Raw genomic sequence first — 20,028 nt, 5'->3', positions numbered from 1 at the left:
TATCTATGCCCGGTCATTCTCCTAGTCCCCGTGTCTGTCAGCCTTTGCCTCTGGAACTCTCTGTTGGGGGAAGCCCTGTGTGGGAAGCCAGATGCCCCTTTGAGAGAGGAACCTGGCTTTGTTGGGACTTTGCATTGTGCCCAGAGAAGGCCAACACTGTGGGGGTAGGGGTGGGGGTGGGGATGAGGAGTATGTCCCATTTCCTGGCTCAACCACCTACTGTTGTTTGAACAACCAACTTCCTCTCTCTGGGCCTTGGTTCTCACCTGATAAAGGCGGATAGGTCCAGCTTTGAGAAGGGCCAGGTCAGCTGCTGTCCCGGCCAGGGTTAGTGAAGCACACGTGTAAGTCCAAAGTGTGTGGCGTGTGTACAAGAGGTCTTTATTGGAGCTTGAGATGTGTGGATACCAGGCCTAGAGGAAGAACTGCCCTGGGAATCAAAGCTCTCAAAACAGGGAAACTGAAGGGTTAGCTAACTGGAAGCGTCAACCCTATGTACACAAAGGACCATGTAACAGGACGACAAATGATGGAGCCCTTGTGAAGAGGAGAAGCAACTAAAATGGCCATGGACAGCGCTCTGCTTGCCTGCTAGCTCAGAGCACGCCTCCAGCCCCCACACCAGATCACACCTCACATGAGTACCTCCTGTCCAGCCCCACTGGGTGTGTGTCTCGATCTGACTCAATCCCCATCCACTGCTAGGGCATTGCAGCTGAAAGGCTCCTTTGACTACGACCACTAGGCCACCGGACTTTGCCATCATCCACTCTGGGTTTTGAATGAATGGTGAATGTTTTCCCTACTATGATGGGTTTATATGTGTGTTTAGTGTGACAGGAGCCGCCAAGCTTCTCTTGGGTCATCCTTTGAAGGATGTGTTGCCACAGTGGCTGGAGATGTGTCTGTTCAGCTGTCTGCCCCTTCAGGAATGGCCTTAGCTGTAGGGAGAAGCTTGTCCCAGGATGTCACCTCTTCTCAGGGAGTCCAGGCTCAAGGGCTGGTGGCCATGAGTCCAGAAAGGCACAGAAATCAGGGTGTACCAGCAGCAAGACCAGATAGAGTGATTCTAGCTGCATAATTCCCCGTCTCTGCCAAGAGAGGTTTATCCTCAGCCTCTCCTCCTGAGCATCTTCTCCCCGAGGAACCCAGGCTGCGATGGGGCTGCTGCTCTGGAGTTGGAATAAACCAGAATTAATAATGACAGCTGCCATTTAGAGATTCTCTTTACCAACCAGGGTCTGACTGATACATTTTATATCCATTTCACAGAGATAGCCTCTCTCAGAAGAATGGTGCAAGCCACATAAGGAAATGTAGACTTAACTATTCTAGGTGACTGAAGAGGTGAGCAGAGTCCTTGCTTCAGCTGCCAGGGAATCCAGTGAGAACATCGGGAGCCTAGGTCTCCCACAGGTCTTGTATGCTGCTTCCTTCTGGAGGCTCTAAGACCTCACACATCCTGCTTCTCTACTAGCTTTGGGCTTGGGTTAGCAATTTCTAAGTGCCTGACTGGCATGTGTCTCAACTGACCCCTGCTCTGTCATCATAGCGTGGTCTCCCTTGTCTTTCTGTCTAAAATTCTAATAAAGTCTTCATGCATTCATCTAGAGCCTTGTCCATTTTAGCATCATGTAACTTACCCATCTGCTTCCCAAACTCATCTGTTTTCAGAGCAAGTGCCAAACCTGGAGCCTGAGAGGCCTAAGCCCTTTGGTTTGAAGTATGGGATTCTCTTGAGGGAGGGTGAGAATGGGGCCACCTTGCAAGGCTCAGGAGTCTGCCCTTTCTCATGGCCATTGAGAGGCATTGACACTCTGATCCAGAGGAGACTTGACTGCTTAGATCTGTCTAGAAAACACTGTCACAGTAGCCTTCAGGAAACAACTGAAGAATAAGTATGCAGGGCCAAAGGGCCAGAGCCATGGGTGGGGAGAAGGTCAATGCAGTCAACTAAGACTTGAGGGGGCAGAGAAGCTAGAGGGGACTGGACACACTCAGCCACCAGCCGAGATCAAGCTCCAAACCAAGTGGAAATGTATCTTGTCCCAGTGGCCGCCTCAGGAATGGTGGCTCTCTAGGACGGGCTGGAGGAGCAGCTGGGACTTCCCTCAACATGCATGTCTCAGCGCAGTGGTTCTCAACCTGTGGGTCTTGACCCCTCTGGTGTTCGCATATCAGATATTTACATTACAATTCATAACAGTAGCAAGATTACAGTTATGAAGTAGCAACAAAATAATTTTATGGTTGGGGGTCACCACAACATGAGGAATTGTATTAAAGGGTCCCAGCATCAGGAAGGTTGAGAACTACGGCTTACACTGTCCCTCAAAAACACCTTCTGGCACCAGGCAGTGGTGGCGTACACCTTTAGTCCCAGCACTTGGGAGGCAGAGGAAGGTGGATCTCTGAGTTTGAGGCCAACCTAGTCTACAGAGTTCCAGAACATTCAGGGATGCACGGAGAAATCCTGTCTCAAAAAACCCAAAACCAACCAAACATTTTGGCAAATTGTTCTCACGACTCATGTATGTGCCAACCTTGGTGTGGCAAGTCATCACGTCCTGGCTGGTCCGAATCTCCCTCCTACCAAGTGGCATACTCCTCAGGGAATAAGAACGCAGAGCAGAGAGGCATAGCTATTCTTGGAACCTCAATGGGAGGTGACCTCAGGGGAGGGCCTCATGTATTTGTCTACTGTCTACACTGATGAGTGCAAACAGGAAAATACTTCCTAACCTCTTGAAGACTCATGACAGAGAGCTATAGGCTTCTAGGGTCTGGGAAGAGAGTTGTGGGATGGGAAGGTAACCTTCACCAGAGTCCAGGATGGAATCCCTGAGCTAGGAGGTGCTGGAGAATTGGGGCTGTACACATTTTCTGCAATAGAGACAGAATTATACAGGATGGGTTTGCCATTTTGGCTAGGCCAGGAGCACTGCCCTTAGGGAATGTATGTGCTTGTGTGAATGTATATCTATATGTGGGGCTCATGGAGATGCTTTCAGGCCACACTCAAAGGTCTGCCACTACCCAGGGTCCTGGAGGAGATGAAACGAGACCCTGCAAACTGGGTCCTGTCACCTTTCAAGGGTTCAGTATGGAGCACCCCGTTTGCCTTCCCTCTCAGCATTTGCTGTGTTTGAGAGAAAGGGGAGCCAACATGAGGAAGAGTGTGGGCAGCTCAGAGAATTCTAAGCGCTCACTCCTGGGTGCTCACTGCTCTGGTGGCTGGTGGGTTGTTGGTATACGGGGTTCCCTCTGCATCAGAGCGAATGCCCTGTATCTCAGGTCACTGAACTGTCTTCTAGTGCCCCGAACTGTCAGACCTGGCTTCTCCGAGCATCCTCCTGGACAGCTGAAGTCTGGCATGGTGACCAGTGACACCTGGGATCCCCAGGCTGGAGGGCTGGAGGCAGGGAGGAGACCTTGAGGTTTTCGGAGATTGAGGTCCTGCCATTGCACTAAGGCTATTTGTAAAATCTGAACCAAAAACATCTTTCTCCTAAGAGGCTGGTGTACCTCCTGTGATGAGAGAAGGAGCTCTTAATACCAACAGCCTTCACCTTCAAGCCTAAGACATGGCAGTGTGCTCAGCACAACATCCCCTGCTTTGGTCCTAGGCTCATGTGCTCTTTTACAGGCTATCAATGTGAAATATTTTACATCTTTAAAACAGCAGAGCCAAGTGGGTGAATGAATGGCAGCATTGCCTAGGTACAAAGTAGGTGAGAAGCACTGTTCTGAGCATTTCAGAGGGGTGACTTACTTAAGCCTCCTAACAGCAACCTGAGGAACATGCTGGCATCCTTTTCACACTCAAAGAGCTGAAGCAGACGGAAAAAGAGCTCACTCAAGGTCATACAGCCAGTTAGCACGAGAGCCAGGCAGCTTGCTTCTCATTGGCAGTCTCGGCAGCCTCTGAGGATGAATGAATGAATGAATGAATGAATGAACGAATGAATGATGGGACAGTGATGTGCCTGGGGTACTGTGCTAGTGCTGAAGAGGCAGGGCTGACGGTGGTGATGATGGCGTTAGTGTTGATAGAGATGGTAAGGAAGACATCATCCCAGTCCTGCTGCTTCCAGCTTTCCCCTGAGAGTGTTTTGTTCAGGCACAAACATGAAGCAGCTGATGTGGTGGGAAGAGTCCTGGGCTCTGGCTTTGCCTGTGGCCTTGGATAAACTCTCTGTCCTCCCTTGGCCCCACTCGCTGCATATAAGGAGCAGTTAGTGAGATCAGATTTGGGAGGCCTTTCAGCTTAGACACTCCATGCCTCTCCTTGCAGATGAAGCAAACTGTGAGTTGCTGGCAGTCTGGTCATGGAGAGATGGGAAGTCAGGCTCCAAGCTTATTCTAGAGGATCTTGGAGTAAGGAGAGGGTACACACCTCACCCCTGTGCCTGCCTTCAATCACCCTGACCTTCGCCCCAAAATAGCTGGGGCACAGCCTGGTCCTCAGAGCTGGGAATGTGCCAGCGACCAGCTGACTTTTCATTTTACAACCAAAGATGCAGAAGTCAGGGAGCAGAACAGAAAATCCCAGGCCTTATATCAACTTTGCCTCTCTGTCAGCCCTTTCTACCACCCCTCACTCATTTCTAAAGTCTCAGCAACCAGGCATAAGGGTGTGTCCTGATTCCAAGTTTCAGGAAAAGAAGTTGTGGAGCATGTAGCTGGTTTGACTTTTCCTTCAGGACTTTGTATCACCCTGGACCACAGTCAGCAAACCATCACTGGGGCCCTAACCCAGGGAACCATTGGTTTGGAGTCACGGTTAATTATAACTAATTCTCCCGTCTAAGGTCCTGGTCTTGGGAAAGGACAATACGTGTCCTTCTGACCGTGACCTCTGGCTCTGAGGACTGTGATCCAGCTCCATCGCATCCCTCACAATGCTCCACAGCCCAGGCTTGCCCTCTGCCCAGAGCTGGTTGTATCTTAGGGATGATTGATGGAAACTTCATGGTAGAATTGTGCTGCCGTTTGAATGTGGTTTGTTCTTCTCAAACTCATGTTGAAATTTAAATTGCTTTATAAGGCAGTTTAAGATGGGTCCAGATAGGACCTTTAAGAGGGAACTAGGGTTCTCCTCTCATGAGCCATCCATGTGACCAATGGGTTATCTCTTGATCAGTGCTTCTCAACCTTCCTAAAACTGTGACCATTCAAAGCACTTCCTCATGTTGTGCTGACCCCCAACCATAAAATTATTTTTGTTGCTACTTCATAACTAGTTTTGTTACTGTTATGAATTGTAGTGTAAATGTCCCTAATAGTCTTAGGCAACCCCTGTGAAAGGTATTTTGACCTCCAAAGGGGTCAATGGTCCACAGGTTGAGAACCACTGCTCCACTATGCCAATATCAGCCATTTCCCCTAGGTCTCTTACCAGGTGGTGTCCTGTGCTACTTCAAGATTCTTCTGCAACAAAGCCATCCTTAGATGTGGCCCTGTGGTCTTAGACCAGAGCATGAGCCTGAATTTACATCTTCTTTATAACATACCCAGGCTATGCCATTGTACCATTAGCACAATGGACTAAGGAAATGGAGTAAGGAGGTGGAGTATGGAGATGAATAAGGACATGGAGTAAGGAGACATGGGCTAAGGAGATGGAATAAGGACGTGGAGTAAGGAAACGGAGTGAGGTGATGGAATAAGGAGATGGAGTAAGGAGATGGAATAAGGAGTTGGACTAAGGACATGGAGTAAAGAGATGGAGTAAGGACACAGACTAAGGACATGGAGTAAGGACACAGACTAAAGAGATGGACAAGAAGCTAGTAGCAGTGATGGGGAGGGAGAACCGACAGCAATGGAAGAGCCCTGTCTTCTCACTCTCTTGCTATGTGGTCCTGGCTGCATCCTTTTCCTTCTATGGCTTCAGCTATCAGTAAGGGGTAGGACTTGGGTATGGGGGTCTAGATAGTCCTTCATGCTCTAATATTGGAGGATTTTCCCACAGGCTGTTTATCTTATAAAAGTAAAGAATGAACAAGAAGAAATACACCCATGAGGCAGAGCATTTGAAGGTTAAAAAGGCCAGGTTTGCCAAGGGCAGCAGACTTCTCTAGGGGGACAGGTAGCAGATGGGAACTGGAGCTCAAAGTGGGAGCCAGTCACACAGGACTCAATCTGTCACCTGCAGCCTGGTGCCAAATAAGCTTTTTGTGGAGAGTTGAAAGCCCAGACAGGGGAGCCACCAGCCTCCTGCTGCTCACTGGTGCATGGGGTCCCATCTCAGGAGGTCATGGAGAGATGGCGAGAGCCATTGACAGTGTGTGTTGTCCAGTTTGTCATTCTTGTCACCCCTCTTATGCCATGGCAAACATGATCTTGAATTCTACAGAGGTCCACTGGGGAACTTGTACACACTGCGTCCACTAGGCATCCCTGCTTGGCAGGTGACTTGCCACACAGAAAACCAAAGATCCCACACCATCCATTTGTCTGCTGTGCCTGGCCTCTGTGGCTAGCACGTCTGGGAACGCCTTCCTCCTCAGAGTTTCATGTTAAAAATCCAGTTGTCATCCCTGCCTGCCTCTAACCAGAAGGACACAGACTCCCTGTGCCTTCTGTATTTCAACAAAATGACTTTTGCTGAAAAGCAAAGCTCACCAGAGCACCCAACCTTGCGGTTTACCTCATGACATCATTTCCCTTCCTCTAGATGAACCAGAAGAGGCCAAGAGCTCAAAGTTTCAACTGGCTTCGGGGAAGCAATGGCTTCTCTGACTCAGGGTGGAAGGTTCAGGGAAGACATTTGGGGCTGTGGGATAAGGAAAAGGATCCTCGGACTCTGCCCTGATGCAGGCGATCTGGAATGCCTGAAGGGAAGGCTGCCTGGCCCCTAGTTTGTAGAAGGTTAGCATAGGATGCTCTAAACATGAGGGTTCGACATGCCCATGAGAAATCTTCATGGGGACTTCAGCACCCAGAGTTCTAACCTGAAGTCCTGGAGTGTTACCCTTGGCCACCTCAGGGTTCTGGGGGTAGGGTCCTGGGCCTTTGGCCACCTCCTACAGAAAGAGACTGGAAGACACCTAAGTCTGGAGAATACACCTCTCAGCCTCCCTTTCCCAAGTCTCCTTTTCTACCAAGTAGAAAAGGGTGGGTCCTATAGCGGGCAGGGGTGGGGCCGGGGGGGCAGCTCTTGTTTGTCAAGTAACCACAGGATCATCTCACACTGGATCTGGCCGCTGCTGGAGAGGAAGAGGGTTCTTTCGCCCTCCTAATGGTACCTACCTCCTTCCATGTGAGCCATTTTCTAACTGGGCCTCTTCCTGTGCCATTCACATAGGAGAGTCTAGGGCTGGATAGACACACAGAGAGATCTATTCAGTCCCCCAGAGAACTGCATCTGTTCAGAGATAATGACAGGAGCAGTGACCACTGCCATGGTAACATCTGTACATGATCACTCGCCTTACTGAATATCCCAGTGCGACCAGCCCCAGACTCACCAAGTCATCAAGTCACGCACAGCTCATTCTCAAAGCAATCCAATAATTGGCCTTTCTTTCTCCTCTTTGATAAGGCTTCAGCTGTCAGAGGCTATCCAACTAGGATTGGAATCAGGTCCTGACCACAAGGTACCAGGGACTCAGAATATGCAAAAGGAGGCATAGATGTGTGCATGTGTGAAGGACAGAATGCAGGAGAGCCAGAGCTCTGGATAGGACCTGGGTGGGATGGTAGGTGGGATGTAGACTGGAGAGCAGGAGGAGGGGGAGGCATGGGCTCAGCTTGAGCTACTAACTAGGAGTGGAACTCTTGATACTGGTGATATGTTACCATTGCGACAGATGATACAGGGAGACACAGAGGTCAGAGCAGGTCAAAGCAGCGCTAGGCCCTCAGTTCTGGCAGGCCTTCTTTCAGAGGCCAGCGTTCACGGGAGCCAGTCCAAGCAGGAGCTATGTCAGTATCTTCTGCTCCAATTTATTCTCCTGCCTCTCTCCCTGTGGCCCTGATGCGTGCCATGGTCAGCTGTTGGGGCTTAGCGGTCCAGAGAAGAAGACCTGTACAACTTGGAGACAGTGGGTTTAGCTTAAGCCAAGCAGATAGAGTCCATGTGGGTGGTCTCCAGGACAGCCTGGGAGGAAACCAGGCAGGGTGGCTCCATCCTTGGCGAGGATTCTAGAACTCATCTGGAGCAGGCACATCCACATTGTTGACTGGCTGTAGGGCCAGACTCCCAGGGTGCTGTCTCAAATCATTGTTGGATGTCAGGAGCCATTCAGAAGTGGCCCCTGCTGCCCACACACATCCTTGACAGCTCTCTGACCCATCTCCAGCCAGTGTCTCCTCTCACCAGTCAGTCTTCGGTACCACCACCAACAGCAGTTGGGCTTCACAATGAAGACAGGCAGGACCCTGAGTTGGACCATGAGACCCAGGGGTGACTTGGAGGTGAAGAAGAGACATTGGCAAGGGCAGTGATGCCTGAGCAAGAGCCCAGGGGACAGTGCAGAAGCCCAGCTCTCCCTCCTAACGCCCTTGGCAAGAGGCCCAGGCTTGGAGCTGGCCGCACAGGCTGATTCGTGACTGAGAAGCTGCTTGGGGGTAGGAGGGGCCTGGGAAAATCAAATTGCTGGGGTTTTGAGGCCCTGTGGGGCCTGCTCAAGCTGTGTGTGGCAGCTAAGGGCCTGTGGGGGGGGGGCACGAGAAAGCCCTTTTCTTCATTAAGCAGTGGGTGGAGATTGAAGTATAAACTGGAATACCTTCCCACTTGGGCTGGGACTGGGGATTCTGGAGAGGGGGCGCTCAGGAGAAGCAGGCTTGCCTCTTGGGTCTTTCAGAGAACTCCTGCTCTGTTCCCTGCCATGGTAACTGATCAGTTCTGGAGATTTCTCTTTGTTGTCTAGTGGCCCAGGCATCCCACTGCAGTCGCTAGCTCCGGAACTTGAGAGGAGCCAGGCTCTCTCTCCACCCCCAGGTTACCACTGTCATCTCTACAAAGGACTGGGCGTGGGTGACAGAGACATGGTCTTCACAAGCACTGTTTAAACATCCTTGTTTAAAGTGGCATCTACAGTCACAGTGACGTTTGTAGATCACCAGGATGGTTAGGGTCAGCCACCAATGTCCAGATGGCACATCCCTGTATTGTCTGAAAGCACAATGTCTGGTGGAGCCATACCTGCTTTGGACTTTATTGTTCACACCTAGAAGGCCACAGGCAGAAACCTGGTGTGTTTAGCTCAGCAGCTCTGAGCATCAAGTACCCACTTGCTATGCATAGCGTTCTTACTGAGATCTGGTGTGGACTCGGGAAGGACAGACAGGCAGTGTGAGGCAGACTGAGGGGCAGCCTGGATGGCCACCAGGTGTGGGGAGAGGAGAGTAACTTAGAAAAAAAGCTGTTGAGAGGAGATGGGGCTAAAGTAGGTGAATCTGACAGAGGGTTTGCAGGGAGGAGAAATGGGACCAGGGAGTGGATGGATGAATTTGGAGGGCATTCACTTGTACTGGCTGGGATGCCATTGTTGCTCTGTGAGAATTTCCTTGGCCTGAGGCCAATACAGTCTTCTTCATATCTAGGGTAGTCCTGGGCCCAGGTACTTCTAGGGAGGGAGTGAGGACAGTCACATGGGTCCTTAAGAAACACCTATCCCATGTTTTCTTGCAACTGACATTGTGACAGGATAAAACACAGAAGGAAAATGTGGTTTCAGGACCCCCGTGGGGCCACCAATCACCTCGATCGTCAGCATATCCCTAACCTCCTCACTTCCATTTTGTTGTTCTGTTATTTTAAAACTGCAGTATACACAGTATTATTTTATGCATGATTACCTTAGCCTTTATCTCCAACCAGATGATTAAAAAAAAACCCATATAACTAGGTTAGGTCTTAGCCATTGCTATTAATTCAACAATGATTTCCTTTGTATGTGCATGCATATGGTGTATATATGTATATATGCAAGTGTGCTCACCTATGCATGTACACAGAGGCTAGAGGGTGACCTCAAGTATCTTCATCAATAGATGACATAACAGCTCCCTGTAGGGTTTTTGACTAGATTGAGTAGCTAATGAGTCCCTGGGATCTGCTGGTCCCTGTGTCCCAGCTCTGGGGTTGGAGGGGTGTGCCGAGGTACCCAGCCTTTTCATGCGTGCGGGAATTGGGACTGGGTTCTTCATGTTTGTGCAGCAAACACTTGACCACTGAGCTGTGTCCCCAGCGCCCAACCTCTCAATCCCATGTAGAAATAAGTCCAGGCTCAGGCTTCACTGATGGTCTCTTCCTTCCAGGAACAGCAATGCATTTAATTTCTAGGTAGGGGGAGATCATCACAGATTTCAGATCAGCTCCCAGGGTGCTCTGTTGGCTTCATGACTGTATACAGTGATTTGTGGAAGGTAGAAATGAATGAGCGTGCAGAGAAGGAACTGGAAAATGTGGTAGAAGAGGAACGCACTCTCAAAGTTCTCTGCTCATCCCGAAACTTGAAAACAGATGAGGACCCAGGAGACCGGTGGAGCCATTCCTGTCCCAGCACAGAATTGTCTTCTGTTCCTTCCAACCATGCCTGTCTGGTGGCCAAGGCTCATGAGCTCCCGTCCCATTGGCTTGTCTGCACCCTGGGGCGGTTTCCCTCCCTGGAACAGACTGGGAACAGGAGGGTGGAGGAGCACACACACCCAGACCCACTGCTGCTGGTGGGCTCTGCTTACAAGGGGTCATCTGGTTTCAATCCACGAAATCTCAAAACTTTCCATGGGAACTTCTGTGCTCAGGCCCTCCCGAGTGGGCTGGGCAAGGTCAACCTGAGCAGGCTGGCACTTCTGGGCCTCTGCTGGGCATCTCCAGTTTCCCCCAGTAGGCAGGACCAGACATAAGGAACTCTGGAAGTCCCCAGCTACTGGTTCAAACCTGGTAAGATCTTCATAGTTAAATAACATGACTCCAGCACAGGTTCCTCAGTTTCCCTCCACTTCAGCTTCTTCATCGACCGTGTGGACGTAAGCAGTGCTCTCGGGATTAAAGGAACGAAAGTCAGTTGAGGGCTTAGCATAGTGTCTGCATACGGCGAGGCCAATGCTCAGGGCTGATGAAGGCAGACATGCCAGTTCCCGACCCAAACCCGACCAAGTGTTACAGAAGCCCTGTTTGTCTCTAGCTGCATATGTAGCAGAAGATGGCCTAGTCGGCCATCACTGGGAAGAGAGGCCCCCCTTGGTCTTGCAAACTCTATATGCCTCAGTACAGGGGAGTGCCAGGGCCAAGAAGTGGGAGTGGGTGAGTAGGGGAGTCGGGGGGGGGAGGGTATGGGGGACTTTCGGGATAGCATTTGAAATGTAAATGAAGAAAATATCTAATTAAAAAAATAAATTAGAAAAAAAAAGAAAAGTAATAGAACACAGATTCTAATATCATCTATAACTTAGCGAGGTTGGGACAATGGCGTGCCATACACAGTAATGTGTCCTCTCTAAAGCGTGTGACTGACTATGCACCCGAATAAACGTCCACAGGCTGTCGCCTGTCTGCTTCGGGCAGGCTTTGCTAAGCATGTTGTGGAGAAAAGTTTCCGTTTTGGGGGCCTGGAGGTGTTTGGAATTGTAGAAGAGGGTCTCTCTGTGTGTGCTTCCATTAACGTTACATGTGGAGGCACAAGGGGTCTCTCCTGCTGGCGAGGCAGGCTTGGCCCCTGTGGAGAGGGGTGGTCTCCCCCACAGGCAGAGAAAGCAAGAGGGAACTTTGGATGCTGACAAATCCCCTTCTCTGGGCAAGTGACATTGTGTTGGTGAAGCAGGAGCTTGCGGTGTGGTCCTGCAGGCTGGTGGGCACTGTCAGAGCTTTGGAGGAGAAGGGCCTGAGGTACCCAGGCTTCTCCTGGTGGCTCTAGAAACCCTCTTTCTACCTAGGCCACTCAGAGACACTGGGCCAAGGTTTGTGGCCCATTTCCCTCCCTGTTCTGCTCCTCTAGGCCTTGGGGCTCAGGCTCAGGGCTGAGAGGCAGAAATCAGCTTTCTTCATTCAAGAATCAGAAACTGGGCTGGATTTCTCGTCCACCCTGTGATGCTGTAGAGAAGGATCTATAGGTCTGACCAGGGTGCTAGCATTCATAAAGCACACTTGCTGGCTCTAGGCATCTCACTACTTGGACATGTGTTTTACTCACACTTGGAAGTGAAGGGACTTGCCCAGGCTTCTGCCTCCATGTCTGACATACTCCCCCCCCCCCTACTTTTCTCTCCCTAGTTTACCCAGTCTGTGGAGGCTTCACAGGGACACTTTCTCTGACTGCTGTTCTTGCCAAAGGCAGCTATGGGAAAAGTGGGCTGAGCAGAAGCGTGGCGTGGGACCTTGCCTTGCCTGGAGTCCCAGCCCCTGGCGGGGATTGCATCCTTGCCTCCTCCGTGTCTGGTGTGGGGGAATTCCCCCTTGCTGGGTGCCTGAGGATTAAACACAACACCTCAGCTAATAATAGAATATAAAGAGCAAACAAGACAACAGCTGGGGTGGATGAAGGCTAGAGATGCTTATAAAAGTGCTTTGAGCCCCTGGAAGAAAGGAGAGGCCAAACATGGGGCTCCAGTCTTAGCCCCTGGTTGGCCTGTAGGGCATCCAGAGAGGCTCTGAGTTTGTAGTGGAGGATGAGGTGGAACGCTGGGATCAAGCATGACTGTCTGGTGTGTAGGGGTTGTCCAGCCATAGGAAGCTGGTTGTCTCAGCCCAGGGTACTCCTAGGCCTTCCCTTGGTCAGTCCTTGACAAGGACAGGAGATCCCTACCTCTGCCATGGCCAGTTTATGACACTGGTGAAGACAGAAGGCTGACACCAGCATGAGAACATAAGCAGAGGCTCCTGCCCTAGTCCATGAAGCCCACCAGACAGAACAGATCAGTCCTCTGGCCCTCACCTATGTATGAGAGTGTGAGAGGCCTCTTTAGGCTCTGGATCTTAGCATTGAATGCGCACCTAGCATGTAAGAAGGTCTCACCATGACTCCAGGTTGGGGATCAGAGCCTTGGGCTATCGTGGCTAGCCATGGATCTGGATACTCTCATGTGAAGGATTGCCTCAATGGAGTTCTGCCCGGGATCTTTCTCAACTCTTTCTGTCTCTGTCACAGGGTTCCCCTTTCCACAACTCTCATGGAACACAGCTGCTTTTCTGTATGGTAGGTCAGGCCTGAAGCCTGGGGCACACTAAGACTGAGAGGGTTTCTTCAGTGCTCAGCATGCATTGTAGAGGGGAACACAGAAGCCCCCATCCCCTTGACTCTGTACAACAGAAAAGCCCACTCAGATTGGTGACTGGAGCCTTGCCAGGGTACACAAGATGACCTCAGTGGTATATCGGTCCCTTTGACGGTGGTGCTGAGGCAGCCCGGCCAGTCACTGAGACTGTGAGCTTTCCCCACATACCTCTATTATGGCTGAGCGAGAGTTGGGGCAGCTGACAGCTTTTTAGTAACATCAAGGGTGTAACAGTCCTCTGGGTGGCCATTAGATGCCTGCCAGGTCTGCAGGAGCCCTTATCTCCTAGTCAGCATTCCCACTTGCTAGGCAGGTGCTGTTACCAATGCCAGGTATAGATAGACAAATGTCCTCAAGGCAGGTGATAGGCAGGGAGGCAGAAGCAGCTGAGGATGCTATCTCTGTGGTGCTGGACTTCAGTCATTGTCTCCATGATGGGTCATGTCCTCTACCTAGCCAGTGGGCCTGGGTTTTGTTCAGGCTGGGCTTCAGGGCTCCCAGATACTCTGTCTGGCAGGGGAGGGCATCCCACCTCTTGAGGCTCCAACATGGAGAAAACTCCTCTCTTCTTCTCACCTCAGAAGTGTGTGCTGACCCAGGTTTCTAGATTCTACTAGGGGCCTCAGTCTGGTGGTTAATGCCAAGTCTCCAGGCTACCCCCGAGCTCCGGGGATCTGAAAGCAGGTGGTGGCATGCAGGAGGCCTTAGCCTTCTACCCCACCACATTGCTGTGCCCTCCAAGGGTGTAGTCTGGCCTTCAGCTCCTTGGCCTCCCTATTGTGCTGTGTGCCTACCACTCTCAGTGCTAGAAGCTTCTTGTTTCCATCTCTTCCTGTTTACCGTTTCTGCACTAAGACCCACCCTCTGTTCTCTACAGTGGTGTGGTAATTTTATTAGCTGCCAGCCTCCACCTCTTGCTAGCTACCCTCCACCATATCACTCTGACCTGACCTCCCGGCTCACTCACAGGGCTCCCGCGGGCCCTGGCTCTTAGCTGGTCTAGGAAAGCTATCATCTGTTACTCCTTGACCCAGACCCACCTCTTTGGCTACTAAACATACCTACTCAAAGATTTCCTACCACTGCTCTGCCAGAATATTCTCGTCCAATCTCATGTGTTCCCCTGTCCCTTAGTTTCTGAGGCCTGGGTTGGCAGGGGGATTCCTTTCATGGTTCCCTGGGGTTTGCTACATAATTGCCCAATTTCAGCCTGGCCCAAGTACCTTCCTACAGTAAAGTATAAGCCATTTTTTTTTTTTTTGAGACAGGGTTTCTCTGTGTAGCCTGGCTATCCTGGAACTCACTCTGTAGTACAGGCTGGCCTCAAATTCAGAAATCCACCTGCCTCTGCCTCCCAAGTGCTGGGATTAAAGGCATGCGCTACCACTGTCTGGTTTAGAAGCCATTCTTTATGGAATATATCCCTAATACAGAAAATCAAGAAATGATTCAGAGCCAGGCGTGGTGGCACATGCCCTTAATCCCAATACTCGAGAGGCAGAGGCAGGCTGATTTCTGAGTTTGAGGCCAGCCTGGTCTACAAAGTGAGTTCCAGGACAGCCAGGGCTATACGAGAAACCCTGTCTCGAAAAACCAAAAAGAAAAAAATAATAATAATAATTCAAATGTCCTCAAAGAAGGGAAATTGAATGTGAACTATTAGATAGATATTTCAAAGGTATGTAGGTATGCGTGTGTGTGTGTGCCTCTGTGTGTGTGCCTGTGTGTGTATGTGCCTGTGTGTGCGTGTGTGCCTGTGTGTGTGTGTGGATGGTAAGAGGATGATCAAAGTGTATTCAATAACATTAAATGATAAATAAAACAGGATCTAAAATTGGTTTGTGCTGTTTTGAATACAAACAAGAAAAATGACTGGAAAGAAACCCCCACATTCCTCAGGTCTCTGATGGGAGATTAAGCCCAGTCAGAGAAGAGATACAAAGTATTTCTTGAACCCCATTGCATGACTACACAGTAAGCCTGGGAGTCAGGAGGGTGGGATTATGGGTGAGTTCTGTGCTCTGCCCCCTTTATAAGAAAAAAACAACCTCAGTGCCAAGTTTTGATGGACTGACACAGGAAGCATGCTGCTGCTGTGACATCTGTCCAGGTGCCCTTCCCAGGGCCTGGTGGCAGAGCTCCCAGGTGGGATGCGCCACCAGTGTGCCCTTCAGGGCCATCTGTTCTCTAGGGACTGAGTAAACGGGGAGCAGCCTGCCTCTGCTCACCCGTTGTTCCCTGGTCTACAACCTCCATGGTCGGGCAGGGCAGGGTGGACTGAGGCTGGGGAGAGCAGGCAGGGTGGGTATCGTCCCATCTCCTTTGCACTCTGTGGTATTTTTACCATCTCTTTCAGGCACAGCCATCAAGCTGGGGCTCTGGCCTGGCAACAGTAAGGAGTCTGCACTGGGAGGGAACCGGCGCAAACTGCTTCCGATTACATTCAGTAACGATGGCCAGCATTCCCCAAACCACATTTGCTTATTCTCATTGCCACCCTGTGTTTACAGGTGATCGAGTTCCCACCCCAGCCCATGGAGCAGCCGGCCAGCCTGGGCCCAGCTTCCCACCACCCTGCCCCTTGCCTGCCACCCCTGGAGGCAGAGACAAACTCTGCCAAGTGTGTCTATGGAAGAAAGCTGTTGCCAGGCTCACACTGGGCCTGGGATGAAGCAGGTTTGGGGAAGAGGAGAAGCGATATCTCCTGAGTCTAGAACAGTACCTGGCACCCTTGTGGGTGCTCAATAGTTAAGTGAATGAGAACGTCTTATGCCCCTCAGCAGGAAGCCTGATCACCACGATGAAGCAAAAGGATGATATTATCCTTGAAGCCAAAAGACTTGGAACTGAATTGTCTAGCTGGCTACCTCCTCCAGGAAGGCCTCATTCATTGGCCCTGACTTTATAAAGAGACAGTGACGATCTGCTTTTCTCTCAGGAGGGCACAGGCAGTGGTCTAGGTGTGCCCCTGCTTTACCTTCCTGGCCCTCTGGTGACAGGGATGCTCTTACCATTCATATAGTCCTAGTGCCAGCCCAGGGTCGGTGCTCAACCTAGACTCCAATTCTTGCTTCTCCCTGAGGAGGTGAGCTCCCACCTCCTGTGTACTGAAAGGGCCAAATGAGCACGGGGATATAGGGATTGCTGCCTGGGTTGCTAAGATTTTGCTTATCTAGGGCCCAGGCCTATCAGCTCCCATGATGCTCATACAGGCCCATCTATACCAAGTTCTTTCAGCTTCAGGATGCCCTGATGCTCCTTTTCCTATGGCATCTCCAAGTCTGGTCACCGATCATTAGTGCCAAACTCTCAGCATCAACCATACCTGGACCAATCTTGGAAACCTACATTTGCCCCTGAACTTCCCATGCCAGGCTTCTGACCTTGATGCTCCCCATACTAGATTTCTGACTCTGAGCTACTCCTGACCCTGAGACTCCCTATGCCGGGCTCCTGGCCCTTGTGCCCCCAATGCTAGACTCCTGTCTTGGTGCTCCCCATGCTGGGCTCCTGACCCTGGGCTCTCCATACGGAACTCCTGACCCAGGTTCCCCATCCTGGCCTCTTGACCTGGGCCCTCCACATTAGGTGGCTGATGGGAAAGAAATAGTAGATACTCCTCCCAGGGATTCCTCCCACAGATGGTGGCCCTGTGTGTTCCCTCAGCCTTTCTAGACAACTCAAGCCCAGTTTTGGCTGGGCAGGGCCTGGCCCAGAACACAAAGCTCTAGGGACAGCAGCAGAGCTAGAGGCCTGGCAGTGAAGTCCTCACCACAGAAGAGTCCCAGTCACTGTGTTTTCCAGAGGGAAGGTACTCTTGTTGATATCGAGCTCACAGCTGGATGGGAAACATGTCAGCTTTAGGGGCCATGGGGCTCTCCAGTGTGTAGTGCAAATCTTAACAGGCTAGGATGAGAAGTGTTAGTAACTCTCTCTCTCTCTCTCTCTCTCTCTCTCTCTCTCTCTCTCTCTCTCTCTCTCTCTCTCTGTGTGTGTGTGTGTGTGTAACTGACTACTTAGTAAGTGTAGCATTAAAACAAACTTTGCTAACAAAGGTGCTGGGTCAAGCTGTGCAGCAGACTCTCTGGATGTCTGTCTGCCTGTCTGTCTGGCAGGGCTGTGGAGACACTCCAGGACGGTGACCTGCAGGTTGTGTAGAAGAGGTGGGGCTTGGGCAGATGCGCTAGCTGATGCTGAAGAGCTAAGATATGAGAGACAGGAGTACTTGGGGAGATTACAGTGAAGACAAACTTTTTGGAATATTGCTTGCCCTTTGTGGCAGAGGTTCTATGACCCTGGATTCAACCTGCAGGTTGAAAATGTTCAGAAAGACTTTACATCTCTACTGAACATTCATAAACTTTTCTCTTGTCTAAACCATTCAGTATAACAACCATTTATTTGTATTTATCATGTACTGCAGTCAAAAATAATAGGGATGGTTTAAAGGGTGGTCATGAGTCGTATACTGTGGGGCAATGGGCTATGTACAGACAGCCTGGTCTCCAGTTAAGCTGAGGTTGTGAACCCCGGTGAAACCCAGTGGTGATAATTTTCATCTACATGGGACGGAAGGCGTTCCCTCATGTCTCCTGGACCCCTGGCTCCTATCGAAGTTACTGCCCTCACAGCTCCCACAGGAGAATCTTGGCTTTTAGTCACATACACAATGTCCCAAGCTTCTGACCTTCATGCTAGACTCCTCCCAGTTACCTAGCAACAACAAGATAACAAGCCCAGTATAAGAGGGGCTGCTTGACCCCACCTCCCTCTCTCTCTCCTCACTCTCTTAAGCTTTTACTTTCCTTACTCTCTCCTTCTTACTCTAGCCTTTCTTCTCTCTCTCTCCTTTTCTCCGTTCTCTCCTCTTGGCCATGGCAGGTCTCTCTCTTTTACCTTCTCTCTTTCCCCTTGCCTTTCCACAATAAAGCTCTAAAACCTTAGATTGTCTCTGTTCATCAAGGACTGCTGTGCTTGGATAATGGGATAGGCTTTCTCTTAACGAGCCGTTTCTAATCTCCGATGCCTTCCTGTGCTCCAGCCCCGGACCGGACTTAGGACTCTCACCTGCATGGGAACCTTTTCCCCCTGCCCTCTCTTCCCCTATTCTGTTCTCAGCTCCTCTGCCATATCCAGCGTGGGATGCAGGAGACTGGGAACCTGGTACAGGGGTTGCCCCTTGTCCACCCCCCGCTGAGTGGGGTCAGTGGCTTCACACAGCCAGATGCCCACCCCGGACTGAGTGGAAAGCATCTGGCAGTCCTCCTGAGTCTGCCCACCCAGAGCACAGGAACTCTGGCCGGACGTGGGCTCTCTCCCTCCCTCCTCTTCCCCTATACCCAGGCCCACAGTATACAAATACTGCTGTATTTCATAGAGGACTTAAGCATCTGTAGATTTGGGGATGGGGCAAGTGGAATTAGTATCCACAGATAGCAAGAAGGGATGGTGTACCGTGTGTCAGGTACTGGGCACTGGACAGGTCCTGACTCATTGAACTCTTCTGATGACCTCATCAGGTTGTGGACTCCCATTCTGCAGAGAAGGAAACAAAGGTCAAGTGGCTTGCTCAAGTTCATGCACTTAGTAAGTGGTGGAGCCAAGATTTGACTCAGGCTGGCTGGCTCCGGGGCCCACAGGCCTCCACTCGGACAAGCTAATTAGCCCAGAGCATTAACACGGCTGTGCTGGGCTCCAGTCTAGAGTTCTCTGCATGGCTCTGGCAGTGGGTGAGACTGGGGGACTGCTGGGTCTGGGTGGCTGGGGTGAGAGCAGAAGAGGCAGGTGCCCCAGGGGCAGTCTGGGTGCTGATGTTGGGTGAGAGGCAGGAGAGACAGGCAGGCAGCCATCTGGGTTGTGTAATTTACAGCCCACGCTGTGAGAGCCACCAGCATAGGGGCATGATACCTCCTCCCAGCGGGAATATGCCTCAGGCTTGGGAGGCATACTGGGGTAGCACAGGGGAAGCTACAGGGGAAGCCTCCAAGTCCTGGCTATCCGTGTATCCATACGTAGGCAAAGACAGGATTGAGCTCCCAAGAACACCTCACACTGAAGGTTCCCTGGGTGAGCGGGACCCTGGCTCAGACACCAAACATGGTATCAGTCTCCACTTGGGTTGTCAATCCCAGTCAAACCTTCCCCACGGCCTGTTTGAACTTACGTCCTCTCACTGTCCCCTCCCAAGTCAACCCTGGGTAACTAGTATTCTGCAGACACTGTCATACTCAAATGGCTTTTAGCTTTGGCTCTCTACAGGATTGTCCCATCAAGGGTCTCAGAAAGGTTATAGGACCAAGAAGGTGTCAGATGTGGGACAGGCCCTGGGCTATGATGAACTGTGTTTGAGAAGGGGGACAGTAGCTGTCACCATCAGCACCCACCCATGCTAGCCTCTCATTCCTAGGTGGTAACTTTCTCTACTGTCTGCCAAAGGGTGCTCAGGTGCTGGTGTTCCATGTGGGGACAGAAGTGGTCTCAGAATTGAAAGGGATTGGTTCTCTCAGGTGGTTCCTAAGGAAACTCAAGAGACACATTCCAAAAGGTCTGTGGAGTGAGAAGACTTCTATGCCAGCCAGGCCTATTCCATGGAGACTCATAGGAAAGGGGAGGTGTGCTGTTAGGAGCAGGAGCGCCTGTCTGTCTGAGGGCCTCCAGACCTCATCTTGCTCATCCCAAAGTCCTGGGCAGGAAGCTGCCCAGAAGAGGCAGGGTCACAGCGGATGAGCCTTGGTTGCTTCTGGGGCTACTCTTATTACCATGATTATCATGGTTTGTTATGACCCTAAGCAGGACTTCCCACAG

At 51.0% G+C, this 20,028-nt stretch overlaps 1 long non-coding RNA gene across 1 annotated transcript; it reads right to left on the bottom strand.

The window, feature by feature from the left end:
- Window positions 1–12,278: 12,278 nt before the first annotated feature.
- On the bottom strand, window positions 12,279–19,671 carry LOC110293959 (uncharacterized). The gene is made up of 3 exons (XR_002377902.1): window positions 19,608–19,671; window positions 18,679–18,759; window positions 12,279–12,417 (listed from the first exon to the last, which is right to left on the bottom strand). It is a non-coding gene; the product is annotated as an uncharacterized LOC110293959 (long non-coding RNA).
- Window positions 19,672–20,028: the final 357 nt, after the last annotated feature.

Source organism: Mus caroli, unplaced genomic scaffold (assembly GCF_978045245.1).
Source record: "Mus caroli unplaced genomic scaffold, Mus_caroli_1 scaffold_4, whole genome shotgun sequence".
NCBI lineage: Eukaryota > Metazoa > Chordata > Mammalia > Rodentia > Muridae > Mus > Mus caroli.
The sequence above is the reverse complement of the archived record's forward strand: the minus strand, read 5'-3'. Positions and strand labels throughout refer to the sequence as shown.